At 48.5% G+C, this 13102-nt stretch overlaps 1 protein-coding gene across 1 annotated transcript in view; it reads right to left on the bottom strand.

Moving 5' to 3' along the window:
* The window catches only part of PTP4A3 (protein tyrosine phosphatase 4A3), a 42538-nt gene extending 32959 nt beyond the window's left edge, over positions 1-9579 (bottom strand). The window contains exon 1 of the mRNA XM_072329499.1: positions 9440-9579. The gene's annotated coding sequence lies outside the window, so the exon portion shown is untranslated. The remainder of the gene's footprint in view (positions 1-9439) is intronic.
* Between the last annotated feature and the right edge of the window lie 3523 nt (positions 9580-13102).

The following is a 13102-nucleotide window of genomic DNA, read 5'->3' as shown; positions in this document are numbered from 1 at the left end:
TGCCCAGGGATGTGGTGGAGTTACCACCTCAAAGAGTCTTATGACTTGATGACATCCTCCCACTCCAGCTATCGTGGCCATGTTCCATCCATCCTTTGCTGCTTCATTAGTCATTTATACTCCACTTAGTTCTGATGTGCCCGAGCCTGAACGTAATTGAGGTTCATTTTTTGCTGAGGATTTCCTCTCATCTCCTTCAGCATTTCTAGTTTTGACAAACAAACAGCCAGTCCCCAAACCTCGGGATCTTTGCTGCTTGTGGTTCCTTCCCCTTCATTTCTAAGAAGCAAACAACAGGAGCACAAGGTTGCAAAACACGCACCCCTGCCTTCAAATCAAGGAAGTGGGGAGAGAAGAAAGAGTAAAATCAACTGCAGGGAGAAAACACTCACCTGCACCCATAACAGGTGCTGGAAGCAACGGAGGGTGATTTAGGTGGTGAGAAAATACAATGCCACAAAATAAAGCAAAACCAGTGAGGAGGACACAGTGCACAATGTGAGACCTGGGCTGCAAAGGAGCCTGCGGGCTGCTTATAAAGGATTTGGGTTGGAGATTTAATGCCCGATGTAACATACAAAACCACATGGCACAGAGAAGAGAAGCTCAGGGTGGAAAACCACTTGATGTGGAGCGAAGCAGTGGGTTCTGCTGGTTTACTCCCAGGAATTTGCTGCTGATCCTCAGCGTCAGGTTGGCACCCGACAGCAAAGAGGAGCTGGGAATTGTGTTATTACAGCAGAGCAGTTTGGCTGGTAAATGGAGAGCCAAGAATAATCCTGCTAATAAGCGCAGAGCCCAGCTCCTCCTCAGTGATGCCAATTTACACGTGGTTTAACGACGACGTGGCATTATGGAAGAACGTTGCGGTGGAATGCAAAACTATTGCAAACGGGCACACGTTGATGTAATTTAAATTAAGGATGAAAAACCCACAGAAATCAGCTTCTAACTAAAGGAAAACAAGATGATCTCAAATGGTCCCTTCTAACCTAAGCCAAAGTATGGTTTTATTCTATGAAAACCTGGAGTAAGCATAATATCTGGCTGGTGATGTCCAACAGACTGGTAAGTTGGACACCCGGAGCACCTTTCTCTGCACCAGAGGTACAAACCAAGTTTCACCTGCCAAAGAGAGTATCCAGACCACACTGAGCATCCCAGGAAGGTGCAGAGTCTCCTAGGAAAGAGCAAAAAAGGCACCAAGAAAACGCAAGGCAAAGACATTCAAGAGAAACAGTGAGGGAAATGAGACACCAAAGTGACAATGTATCACCTCTAAGGTGGAAATCTCCTTGCAGCAATTCCTACATTTGAGCAGGCTCCCAACCTCCAACCTGAGTTTTGCAAGGTCTCGCACACAGAGCCTCAAGCCCACTTGGTGGGGTTTTAATCAAATCATTTCAAGTCATAGATAGCCCCATGCATCTGGAGGGGACCAGGGCTACGTGCATTTTGCTCTGATGAACTTAGATGTCATAAATAAACATCAATGTTGAACAAAGCACTTGGCTCAGTCACACACAGGAAACTTCTGCTTCACACAACCAGGGCAGAGATTAGCACGAGATTAGCATGGCCAGCAGCAAGCTGTGATGTTGCTACTCAAGGTTGCAAGCTGGAGGGAAAGGGAAGGGTGTTAGTGAAAGCTGCATTAAGAAAAACCTCCTCTGCCAAAAAGGCTTTTTGCACTGCAAAATAGAGAGTGGTAATGAAATTAGCTGATGGCAAAGCATTCTCCTGCAGGTCTAGATGGTGCAGCACTGGGGAAGCTTGAAGGAAGGAGCGGCTCAGCAAGAGCTCTGCGTGGTCCATACAGAGACGAGCATCTCAACATCCCTACAAATGAATACAGAGCTCCTAAAATAGCAAAACCTTTCCCAACCACACTCAGACCATGAGCACTGGTGTTATTTAGGCTGGCAGACCCAGAAAATGGTAAATACTGGAGCACAGGGGAACTGGATGATCTTCGGGGTCCCTTCAAATCCACACCATTCTGCGATTCTAAAAGCCAATGCAGGCACAAGAACAAATGGGTCCAAGTCAACTACAACTGAATTCAAGTTAAAAACAAGAATGCTTGACAAGCAGCATGTGTCCAGAAGATTTGCTGCAGTCAAAAGGGGTTTGTAGTTTGAAGAAGGAAGCTGTCAGGGGGGTTATGCCCAAATCCTGCCCTATGGCCATACCCATGCCCAAAGGGATGCAAAGCAAATTCGAGCTGTACATACCCCTGATTGCTGCAGGGAAGTTGGACTAAATGATCTTTCAGTGTCCCTTCCAACTCAAAACGAATGTTTGATTCTATGACTCTATAAATCCACTGCAATGCGCCTGCCTATGCGTCCTCTTGGGGAAACTGCATGGGGATTGAGAAGGGATAAAAAATAAAATAAAATAAAGGCATGGCTCTGTTTTTTCAGCTGACAGGAGGAGGAGGGGAGCTTAACTGCTGACTAGATTTGGGCTTCGTGAAATTCAGCTTGGCTTCTCTTAAAACAGCAGCCCTGCTTCCCCAAGCACCCTACCGACGTCTCAGTAATAGCAGGGGGGGAAATGGGGCTGACTTGTGTTGCTATTCGTGTGAATGTTCTGTACCAGAGGGGAGCCTGAAGAACAAGTCCCCTTTTTATAGCGTGTTGTATGCTGGCACCAAGCCTGTAAATGAGAAGGAATTCAGAGAGAAGCTGCAGCAGCAACAACAACAACAACAACAACAACAAAGCCTAAGGGGCTGGAGAGATTAGTTTGGGAGGGAGAAATGAGAAAGCTCAGTGTGTGGTCTGATGGATATGAATTGGGGATGGGAGTCCGGACCTGGCCAAGAACAAGGACTGCACCCATTGAGCTCCCATCCCATGCAATCTGAAGTTTGCTCCCATTTCCCTGTTCTGTCTTTAAGGAGACTCATTTCTCCCACCTCGATGCACAATAATAATAAACTGTAAAAATAATCATTAATTTAAAAGCTGTCAAGTGTGCAGAACGGCTAGGTGAAAGAATGGGAAAGGGGTTCACAAAGAATTGAACAGAATGGGTTTGAGTTGGGTGAAGGGTGGAAAAAGAATATCACTGCATTGCATTTCCAGCATGGTTTGAACCCACACAGGCTCAGCGCATCCCCAGACTGCTCTGAACACACAGCAAAGATTACGGAGATGTAGAGGTGTGAGTGTGCACAGAGCCCTGCTACGGCATCCCCATTATTTGGAGGATATCAGGTATCTATCTGCATAAAGACAAGATGAATTTTGCCATTTGTTGACCAAAATCCCCTTTTTACTGCCTTCTGCTGCTGCAATCCAGCACTGTCAATGGGGTGCAGAAGAAAAGGGATGCAAAGGCTGGATAAACCTCCCCCGAAATGCCTCCAAATTCCACCTTAAAAAATAAAGCAATCAGGACAGCAGAGGTTACAGCTTTGGTATGAGAATTTTCATGAGCATGAGAAAAAAAATAAGAGAAAGGGAAAAAAAAAAAAACACCGCATTGCTCCAAAGTGTTTCTTTTTTTTTGTTGTTGTTGTTGTTAAGCAAAGCTTCAGGGGCTCTGGGAGAGCAAAGCTCACTGCAAAGTTTGTTTTCTGTTGTGCCCATGTTACCAAGCAGTGCTGGCTGAGGAATGCACAGCAGAGGGGCACCCAGCCCATGGGGACGAGTGGGGACAGGTAGGGTGGCACAGTGAAGGCCATCGAGCCCCAAGGGCAACACCTGCAATGCTCAGTGAGTACCTGAGTTTAATGCAAGCCGTGCTTCCAGCAGCGTTTTGTTGCACTGCATGTGCTACTGCTAAGCAAAAAATCATGACATATACACACAAATAACAGTATACACATTATAAATGATGGTATGTACATTAAAAAGCATTTTCTAGAGGCTGAGATGATGAAACCAATTGCCCCGACTCCCTTCCCTGCAGTGCCAGGGTGAAGCACAGCAGCTCTCAAAGTCCTCTCCGGAAAAGTTCAAACCCTCAAATACTTGGAATTGCTCTCAGAGGGAATTTATTTTAAAGCCGCTTTAATGGCAGCTGGGAATTACCACGGAGGCACTTTGCTCTGCAATTTCCCAGCTGCTGACCCCGTTCACATAAAGGGGCCCCTGGTGGCCGCCAAGATCGGGGACATGTGCTGAGTTGGGATCACCCCGACTCTCATCTGAATTTCCCCTTGTTCCTGCGTGGGAAGGGCTACTTTGCATGGCAGAAGCAAGAAAAATTAACTCCTGTACCCAGCAATTAAATGCGAGTTTGCATAGGCTGGATGCATAAATCTCTTCTGAGCCCAAGTGAGCAGAAAACTGCATCTATGTGGCTTTCCTGGAGTGAAAGTAGAGCTTTGAGGCTGCAGCCGTCAAAAACCAAGTCAGGTGAGACCTGCTCTGCATGCACCCTCAACCCCAAAACTCATCACATGGTCTGCCAGAAAACATCCTGTCCTTCCTAAGAAATGATAATAAAACGGATTTAAAGTAACTGGTATGAAGCCTGAACTAGTGGCAGGTCCTGCTTGAAGACTGAAAGCCCTAGGAGATGCCACCACCAGGGCTGAGGTGGCTTCTGAGAGAAGAACTCATTGAGTCCTGTGGAGGACTTAAGGGTTCTGGCAGATAAAAGCTTAACTAGAGCTAGAAGAACGTGCGTGGGCAATGGGGGCTGATGGCATCAGCCTCGTGGCCCCGTGCTGGCTTTCTTCTCACTGCTGTCATGTTCAAAAGAGTTATGGAAAAACACAGCAGAAAGGAGAGGGTTTGAGTGGAAGGTCAGAGCAGGGAAGGAAATGGCTTGGCGAGCAGGGAAGGACTGAAGGATGCTGGTGTTTCCATTTTGGTGCAGAAGTCCCAAGGGTGCCACTGGAAGCACTTATTGACCAACTTACCCACTCCCAACAAGCTGGCCCTGCAAACCACAGTCAGGAGAGGTGTTATTTCTGTCCAGACACATCTACAGAGACGCTTTAGCTCTATCATCAAATGGCAACATGCATGGGACTCCCAAATCCAAGCTGTGAGCTGGGGTTGGCTCTGGCTCTGCAGGTGATAATGCAAGGAACAAAGGGGGGGGGAAAAGAAGAGGCAAGTAGAATCATCAAGGTTGGAAAAGACCACTAAGATCATTTAGTCCAATGGTCAACCCAGCTCCACCGAGCATTATGAAACAGGCTGCCTGGGGATGTGGTGGATGTGGTATTGAGGGATGTAGTTTAGTGGGTATGGTGGGGATGGGTTGATGGTTGGACTAGATGATCTTTGCAGTCTTTTCAGCCCATTGGGTCTATGGTTCTATGCCCAATAAACCATGTCCTTTATGAGAGACAATGAACGCACTCAAGTCCTTGACTCCAGCAATGCAGCAGGTGTAGGGATTGAGTTGCTTCCCTCAGTATTTAAAGGAGAAATAACAATAACTAAAAAATATGAGATGTAGGGAAGGTAAAGAATTCCACACTCAACTCTCCCCCACTCCAAAGGCTGCCTTGATCTGTTCTTCCCCAGCACTGGGCTGCCTGGGCACTTGATCCCCTCCCTGCTGCAACGCGATAACGCGGCAGTGCTGCCAGCTCCCAAGTTAAACATCTTATTAACAGCAGTGACGTAAAGAGGAAATCGCCAGGAACTATCGCAGAGATGAGAGGGGACACATCAGCCATTGATTGGGTGTGATAACACAGCGGGGAGATCCGTGCATGAAAGGCATTTGACCCTTCCTTCCCCCCACCCATGTCATGGGAAAACGAAACCCGACGTTCAACCAGCACGGAGGCAAGAAGGGAAAAAAAAATATCATTTTTTAAGATAAAACAACTCGCCTTCCAGGAAACCATTTGGATGCAGAGCTGTATGCAGCTGCAGCCAGCCTCCGTCACAGCCGTCCATCCCTCCTGTTTGGAAATCAGGCGTTTTGGGGTGGGGAGGTGGGAGAGAGAAAGGGGAGGGGGAAGGAATTAAGAAGCTCTCTTGCAGCCGAAGAGCTGCAGGAGGCTGTTGGCAAAGTGATCCAGTGATCATCTGAAATGCAGACGGTCACGTGAGGAGCTGTCTGCAGCTCCAGCGCAGCCCAGAGAAGTGCACACACAGCACTTCCCCACCCGGCTGGCGGTCCACGGCTTTCAATCTGCAAGGTGACCCTGTGCTTTTTACACTGGAGACACAGGGACAACACCCAGCTCCTGCTCGGAGAGATGGAGCTCCCTGCGTTATCACTTTGTTTTTGCTTTAATTTTCAACCAATGCATCGTTCCGCACCCGAAGGGCTCCAAGTGCATCACCCACCAGTGCCTCACCCCCACCAGCACCAAACCATCAGCAAAAGTCCCTCTACAAAAGCTGCCCCCCCCCCCCCCCCTCCACCTCAACCCAACCCCCACTGACAAATCCCAGTCTTTCACTCCGCAATGATGACTTTTAGTCCATATAAATCAGCGCTCCGCTCCGGAGACGCATTGCATTGCATTGCACTAAAGTCAGGCAGATGCAGTTGGGACTAAAAAAAGAGCATGAGTTGTGCATATTTTTTTTTTTTAAAGGCAGATTGCCTTTCACGCTTGAATATATTTATAGATTTATAGGTAGGGCTGTTGAAATTTTAAGGGCTCCTTGCCACAGGAATCCAGGCCTTTCTCATGTTCGCAAAGTGGTGTAACCACGTAAAAATGGGACTGCAACGGAGCAATGGGTGCTGCTCGCCTCCATCCATTAGGATGTAGATGAGGATGTCCCAGAGCTGGGACGGCCTCATGCAGTGCACAGAAACCCCATACTCCCAGCCCCAGAGTTGGTTGCTTTCTTCCACAACAGCACAGTATGGGTAAAAATAGGGGAAGAAATCCTATTTTTTTCCCCCACTTAGGCTATAAAAACACATCCGGATGCTAACCTTGGGTTTCCCTATAGCGTGGCAGCGTGCAGCTATTTAAGACAAAACCCAAACTGTAATTAAAGTTATTGATAGGAGCCAATGTTTGCTGCTGGCTATTTTGATATCAAGCATTGCTAGACCTCCGGATACTGATTTCCATCATCTGCATAGGATGGTTAAGCTGGAAATGGGGCTAAATATGTCTTTATTACTTTTTTTTTTTCCCCAATGTTTTTATAAGCACTTGTACTTTCAGACCAAAGAAATGCACTTTGCAGGCTGATCCAAGAGGATGCTGCTCAACAGACAGATGTGGCATTGAGTCACCTGGGTTAGTGGGTATGGTGGTGATGGGTTGGGTTGAATTGGATGATCTCGGAGGTCTTTTTCTCTTTAATGATTCTATGAGTGGGCATGGTGGTGACAGGCAGAAAAGAGCTGGATTTGATCTTAATGGTCTTGTCCAACCTTACTGGTTCTATGATCAGGAACTGCCTGGAAGCCAACGTGTGATTTCCAGTTATTGAGTTACACATAAAAATGAAACTAAAAGAGCATAAATGAGAGAAGGGGGTTACACCAGATAACCTCCAGAGGTCCCTGCCAACCCCAACCATTCTGTGGTCTTACAGAAGGTTTCAGCTTCTGCAAGCACAACTGACAGGGCTCCGGTGACATGACTATTTTCAGCCCCATGCAAACACGAGTATCGCCTTCCAGAGGGAGCGGGATTTCAGTGCCGAGCATTCACCAAAGGGTAAAAGTCGCTTCCTCCACCTGTCCAAGTGCCAAATCTGATAGTGGCTGCTGGCATCTGACACCCCCAAAACGCAGCTCTGCTGATGTTGCAACACCCTTTGCCTGCACCTGGATGGTTAACTCTGAAACCTACTGATAACATGAGATTAACCTCGCCGGCTGCGTATAGGTATCGGTGCTGAATGCTGGTGGGTATACAGCTCCCCAAGCTTTAAATCCACCTGCAGGCTTTCACCGTGCACTGTTAGCAATCATCTGACCTCCAACATGAAGAAATATTATAACTGCAAACTACAAACACCGGGTAGGGAGATCCAAATCTACCATCCCGTATACATTTACCCAAAATACTCCTTCCCCATTGCTATCAATAAATAACACGACTTCTTTAAGGTGCTGCTTGGTTGCTGATTCTCCTTCAGCATGAAGGATGCCAGGTTTGCACAAAGAGCCACCCGACAGCTCCAGATGCCCCATTTACGTTTCAGCTCCCATGAGCAGGAAGACAAAGCTGTAACCGAATTAACTGGAAACTGGCAGCACTGCCAACATGCCAGATTCCAGCTCCTTGCTGTTATTAGCAATCCCAGTCGCAAGCAATACCCACCTTATGTAGGGTGGAGAGACACTGCAACCCCACGCATCCAATCCAATAGATGCCGTTTTATGCAAAGAGCCAAAATCAGGACTTGCAAGGGAGTGTACACTTGTCCCTTGCGACATCGAGTTCTGCGTGGAGCTGCTTTGCTGGTGCACAGCACCATGCACAGCCCCATTAAGATGGGTGTCTGTAGTCTGCAACCCTGCACGTGGCCTCCTTGGGGCTGTTGCACTGATATAACACACCAAGCACAAAATCCCAGCTGCTTTCACCATCGCTGCTCAGTGCATGACCCTCTCTATTCCCCAGCAGCGTTACTGCACTGTGCAATACCATACACGACCCCCACTACAGCCCCCATGGCTACTGCACTGTGCAAAGCCACACATGACCCCCTTGCACCTCCTCATCGTTGCTGCACCGCGCAATGCAGTACATAACCTACTTCACCTTCCACCCCTCTGGGTTACCGCAATCTGAAATGCTACGCTCGACCCCCCTTGTACCCCTCCCATGATTACTGCACCATGCAATGCTGTGCTAACCCTCCCTCGGGGTTACTGCACCATTCAATGAACGCACGACCCCCCCGCCCCCCACCGAACCACACCCATGGTTACTGCACCGTGCAGTGCTACGCTACCCCCCCATTCACTGCACTGTGCAAATGCATGACCCCTCACGGCGCAAGAACCCTCTTTACCCCCCGTGCAGGACTCCCCCTACACCCTCCATGCTTATAGCACAATGCAACGCCATCCCTGCCCCCCTCTACCCCCATCCCCGGGCTTACCGCACCGTGCAATGCCACGCATGCCTCTCCCAGTTACCGCACGGTGCAATGCGGTGCACGACCCCCCCCCCCCCCCCCAATGCTACAAACGGCCCCTCAGCACCACGCAAACGCAGCTCCCACCCCCACCGTGACAGCGGAGCCCGGCGCCCGTGCGTGGCCACCCCCGCTCATCGTGCTCACCCCGCGGGCGGCCTCCCCTTGCCACGACCGCATCGTGCGGGCGACATCGCCGCTCTCAACGCTTCCCCTGCCACGATCCCGACCTCACCGCGTGGAGCGGCCGCAAAACACGCGGTCCGTCCCCCCCCCCTCCTCCACCACCACCACCTCCGGCATTGTTGCGCGGGCGGCCCCACGTGCTTCTCCACCTCCCCCCCCCCCCTCTTCCTCCTCCAGTTCACCGCGTTTACTCGCTGCTCACCGACCTGCTGCTCGCCTGGCTCCAGCTCCGGCCGCTCCGCCCCGCTCGGCCCCGCTCCGTTCCGCACCCGCACATGCAGCCGCCGCCGGTACCGCTTCTTCACCGCCGCTCCTTCTCCCGCTGCTCCCGAGCCGCGCGCGCGCGCCGCAAGCCCCGCCCCCAAAAGAGCCTCGCCCCCGCGCGAAGTCACGTGACAGCGGGGGAGCCAATGGAGAGAAAGGGGAGGTGGAAGGGGCAGCAAGTAGGCGTGGCTATGTAGTGGGCGGGGCTATTGGGTGGGCGTGGCTACGTTATATGGGGGCGGGGCTAGCTAAGGGTTGGAGTGAAGGAGAGGGGGCACGCACCAGGTATGATAAAGCTCTTTGTGGGGTGACAGACAGGCAGTTAGTGCCCAGAATTGCATTCACATACATGGAAACCAGAACTGAACAGCTTTCCAATTTCTGAGAGCACGTCTCACTCAGCAGGCTGCCTCCTCAATGTCCCATCTGGCATTCTGAGTGTTTCCAGAAGTAGAAAAGATGCGGTTCAGAATCTCTTAACGCATCACATGCGAAAGAATTAGTATTAATAGTATTGAAAGCCAGTTTTCCTTAGCTTGCTTGTTGCAGTGACTCTTATGCGACTGCGGTGTAGGTGGATGAGCATACAGAATGGTTCCTTCGCTTAAAACCTTTGAACCTGTTGATGTACTTTGGAGGATGTTAGGCTTTGGCAAGCAGGCAGCTGGATAAAAGGGATATCCATCAGCACACCTAGCTCGCTCCTTCCCCTCGCATGGGAAAGGCATCGCGTAAGCTTAGCCTTGGTGAGACATCAGCAAATTCACACCTTATAATACAACCTCGCTGAGAACAGAAACAGAACTGCTACTTCCTTTGCTATTGACGTTTGGGTTTTGCTCTTGGACTCCCCGCTACGTTTCCTAAGCGAGAAAATCATCTGTTATTCACATTAACTTTTTCTAGCCTGTCTGTTGGCAATGCAAGGACCACAGCACTCCTGCTAGTGCTGGTGATACTGGAACTGACTGAGAAGCCCAGTTGTGAATGCTTTCTTTAAAAAAACACACAAAAAAACAGCAAAAAAACCCTGAAACAAACAAAATCCAGCACAAAGAAAAACAACTTTGCAGCTGCTTTACTCGGGTATTTTTGGTGAAATCCTTTCTTGCTGAAACAGCATGACCCTTTTTCCTTCCATGGGGGTTTCCCAGGCATGATGGGGGGAACTGCATTTGGCTCCAAGGGAATGTGTTTGTTTTGCTGTTTGTGAATGTGATCTGCCTGCCTTCCTTTCAGATGCAGCAAATGCCAGTAATCTGTTTTTATTTAGTCGAGAACCTGAGAGCGCTGTTTGGCAGGCTGTTCTTTACTTACCATTTGAAATGTCACATGGCAGATTGAAGCGCTCGAGTGCAATCTCAGCTTGAGAGCGCTGGCAGAAGAAAAAAGGGGCAGCAGCATGAGCCTCCCGCACGTCTCAGAAGTGCCCTCAAATGTCAAAGTTGGATCCTTCTGTCATGGAAGAGGCTGAAGTCTTGCTGGGCCAAGGGTACAAATTCATACCAGTTTTCATAGTAGCGTCGAATCACAGAATGGCCTGGGTTAAAAAGGACCACAATGATCATCCAGTTTCAACCCCCCTGCTATGTGCAGGGTCACGAGCCACCAGATCAGGCTGCCCAGAGCCACATCCAGCCTGGCCTTGAATGGCTCCAGGTATCCACAACCTCCTTGGGCGAAGGATTGGGTTTTGCTTCTGCTCTTTGGTGGGTGAGCATTTGTCCTCTCTAAGCTGAAGGGGAAATGGAGGCATTAAAAATTGATATGAGGAACACCTTCAGGTCTCTTGGCAAGCCTGTATTCATCTTCAGCCAACTCACTTCTCTATATTTTAGAAAAACAGACTGAGAAATGTTTCTGCAATCAGGTCACTGCCTTAAGAGGATCAAATAGGCTTCACGTTAGCTGTAATTTCCTGAATTTGAATGGATTTGCAGCAGAAATATTGACAATCTCCTGTGAACGTTAGCATCCTTGAGCACGGTTTCCAGTATAATGCACTGAAAAGCAATGTGGGAGGATTGTAACCTCTGTGTGGATGCTAATCCCAGAGGACTGTATCTGCCTTAGAGTTAGTGGAAAGCCTGGCTGTGTTTTAATGTGTGCTTGTGGCAGTGCTTGTATTACAGCTTGAACACCTGCTCATATCAAGTCCGTGCAACCACCATGTTTACTGAAAGGATGGTAGCAGCACCCGTGCACCTGCTTTGTCTGAGTTTCTGTAATCATTTTTTTTTCTGTGGACCTTCTGTCATTTTCATTTCAGCTGAATGCAAAAGCTTTCTTTGAGTCAGGGCACTGCGACACATCAGTGATGGAAAACAAATTGCTTTCTTTTGCCACTTGCAGAGAATGATTCTCATAGCTGCTGTGGTGGAGGAAGGCAGCAGAAACATGATAATTCCCGTTTGGAAAGGTTACAGGAGAAACAACTCCTCCAGGGTAGGATGTGAAACATGGATTCCTGATATGTCAGTTTTAATGTTTCAACACCGATTGCTCCTTCTCATCTACTAATTGTTTGACGTGAACAAGTTCTCCACCAAGTACACAAGGTCCTTTTCTACTCCTTTGGTGGAGCAGTTAAGACATGCCATTCCAAACCTGAATGAGGTTTCCAGTTAGTAGACAGACATCATACTCACCTGCGTTACAAACAACCTGGGTTTCTCCAGCTTGCTGTGCAGTGTCTACTGAGTACTTCTTTCTGGGAGAGCTAAGAAAGCTGCAGTATATATATATATACATATGCAAAAGTTCTGGTTAAAATTTAGGTGTTATTGGGTTGGTTTTTATTTAAATTAAGTGGGTTTTTCCTCCAGGAGATGCTGAAAGTTGAGCATTCACCTGTTCATGAAGAGTCATTTAATAGCTGGACCAACACCTGAAGCTGGACCTTCACTTGAAGGAACTGACTAATTGAGTTGCATTCAGCACATGAGTGAAACTGAAGTTCACTCATACGTGTTAATGCCTTTCTCTTTCCCACACTCATCAAAACCTTCTTTGCATACATCATAGATTCTGTGGGTATTAATAGCTGATGAAGGCTTCAGAACAGAAGGAGCTGGGCCCTGGCGCTAAGTTGCATTTGCATGTAGCAGAGATGTGAGAGGCTATGCAGGGATCATTGGTGATGGCTAGATAGCCTCCTCTCTGCCATCCAGTGTAGCTCAGGCTCAGTCCTGCTTGCTGATGCACATGGCATAGTCCAGGGTTTTTCATTTGGTCTGAGAATTTGGTTAAATGTTTGCAGACACTGCAATGTGGAATGGTATTTTAATCACATGAGGGAAGGCAGGATGGGCCTCCCAGGGCAGGGCTTCTTCCCATGTGGTCCCTGCTCTATTGGTGGTCTCCAACATGTCTGAAGGTGGTCTGCAGATTGATTGCAATTAAAAATACTAAGCCATACACATGCATTCCCACGCCAGTAAGCCCTCAGTCAGAAAGGAGGTAGGGAAAGAGTATTAGAAGTTGATACAAATCTGAGTTCTGTAGCTTGGTGGCAATCTCTCTAGTGATGCTACATGCAATAGTGCTCAAGTTTTGTTCAATTTCTTTTAAATCCAGATGATGCAGCAGTCCTTTGATTTAAGGAA

This window comes from Excalfactoria chinensis, chromosome 2 (genome assembly GCF_039878825.1).
Source record: "Excalfactoria chinensis isolate bCotChi1 chromosome 2, bCotChi1.hap2, whole genome shotgun sequence".
Lineage (NCBI taxonomy): Eukaryota > Metazoa > Chordata > Aves > Galliformes > Phasianidae > Excalfactoria > Excalfactoria chinensis.
This window is presented reverse-complemented; position numbering and strand designations above follow the sequence as displayed.